The 1,876-nt window shown below is 37.9% G+C and overlaps 1 pseudogene; it reads left to right on the top strand.

Moving 5' to 3' along the window:
- LOC101575702 overlaps positions 1-658 on the top strand; it is a 2,740-nt pseudogene extending 2,082 nt beyond the window's left edge.
- Positions 659-1,876: the final 1,218 nt, after the last annotated feature.

Below are 1,876 nucleotides of genomic sequence, written 5' to 3'. Positions count from 1 at the left end.
TCTGCCTGTCCCTCGCCCTTCACAGTGCAGCCTGGTGCTGCACAGTGGTGTGATCCAAGGGACTACGTCTTCCTTGAAATTTGTGCTGAAGACAGTAAAGATGTTAACGTATTTTTTTTTCTTTTTGCAGGACTGGGGATTGAACTCAGGACCCCGCGCTTGCCAGGCAAGTGCTTATTCTATCTCCCAGGCCCCGTTAATGCAAATTTTGAAAAATTGAAACTTACTTTCAGTTGCCTTGGAGGAAGTGATAATTTTAAACGTTTAAATCAAATTGATCTTTTTCACTATACTGATCCAAGTGATTCTAAGCATAAAAGAACAGACAGATCAATTTTATGTTGTTTACAGAAAGGAGACTCTGGCAAGTCATGGCCTAGGTAAATGAAAGAAAGGGCAAGGCTTAATTGGCTTAGTGTGGACTTCAATAATTGGAAAGACTGGGAGGATGATTCTGATGAAGGCATGTCTAATTTGATCATTTCTCTGAGATGATGAGCAGCGTGGGTGTGGTGAGGACATGGATTTACCAGAAGGAGATGGAGCAGATGACGATTCCCAAGACAGTGATGATGAAAAACGCGGATCTGGAGTAAGCAAACATTGTCACCTGAATTTTGAAAAAGAAAGTAACTTCACTGCAAGATTTCATAGTTGAGAGAATTCCTGAGTTGATAGCTCTAAAGGCAGATGCTGTATTTGCCTCCTTTTACCCATTTTTGCAAACTTTTGTTTTAGTTTTTCCCTTAAGCCTTCACTAAGGGTTGAAAATGTACCACTGTGTGGGAAATTTCAAGTCACCTGAAGGATTATCCTTATGAATGAACATTTCCCAGACTTTCATGAGATGTTGAGGTCGTAGACAGTACAGCAATTGTGATAATAATGATAAAAAAAGTTCACCTAAGTCCCTTTTACTTCATAACATGGATACTGACAAGATAGAAAGTTCTCAGCATTCGGAACATAACTAAATTTTAGACTCTAGACATGGACTCAAATTGGCTCATATGTTAACCTGATGACCTGCCATCTCTCTGGTGGGCCTTTCACAATTGTTCCAGTGAAGCTTGTTTTAAAGAACTTACTTCACATTATTGTATGTATGTGAGCACTTGTCGGTGTTCCAGATGGATTTAGCTAAAACTAGTGAATGCTATAACTTAGTTTTGAAGTCTTTGCATTTGGTATTACTGGCCCTTAAGCTCTTACATCTCTCAGCAAGGAGGACAAAGACAGCTGGCAGCGTTGCCTGGAGTCTGCACATTCAGGCCAGATTCGCGTTTGCACTGTCAGTGTGGCACACGAACGAGAAGGCACTTAGATTTTGTATTTGTTTCTGATTGAGCTTGTACCCTATCTGAAAAAAATCTCAATTTCACTCCATGACAGTGGGATTGCTTTAAATGTCTACATTTGTTCTATAAACTGTTGGAAGGCTTTGAATGTCTTTTTAAGTGTTTTACTGTCCCTTCATGTGTCTGCCATTTACTGGACTCAAGTTTCTACTTTGGAACAATTTGGGGTTATTCCTCTGCTTGAATAAAAGGTTGCCATGTCACAGGAAACTTTTAAAAAATTATTTAGAAACAAATAGCAATGAGACAGTTTCAAAATCGATTAGTAGGAAAGTTTCAACAATTAATTTATTGCACATTGTTTTCTTCTTAGTGGTTATTCATAGTACAAGATGCAGACTTGATATGCAGACAGACAAACACTATTAAGACAAATCTTTCTATGCATTGAATTAAGAGAAAGTAGCTATATATCTATCCTAACTATTTTTAATATACAGATACAAAATAGTCCTTCATTTGTATCCCCTTTGTTGTTTAGTTTTGTCAGACATGGGTATTCTATTGTCATTTAAATA

Source organism: Octodon degus, unplaced genomic scaffold (genome assembly GCF_000260255.1).
Source record: "Octodon degus isolate 3935 unplaced genomic scaffold, OctDeg1.0 scaffold00325, whole genome shotgun sequence".
Lineage (NCBI taxonomy): Eukaryota > Metazoa > Chordata > Mammalia > Rodentia > Octodontidae > Octodon > Octodon degus.
Note: the sequence above shows the minus strand (reverse complement) of the source record. Positions and strands in the feature narration are given on the sequence as shown.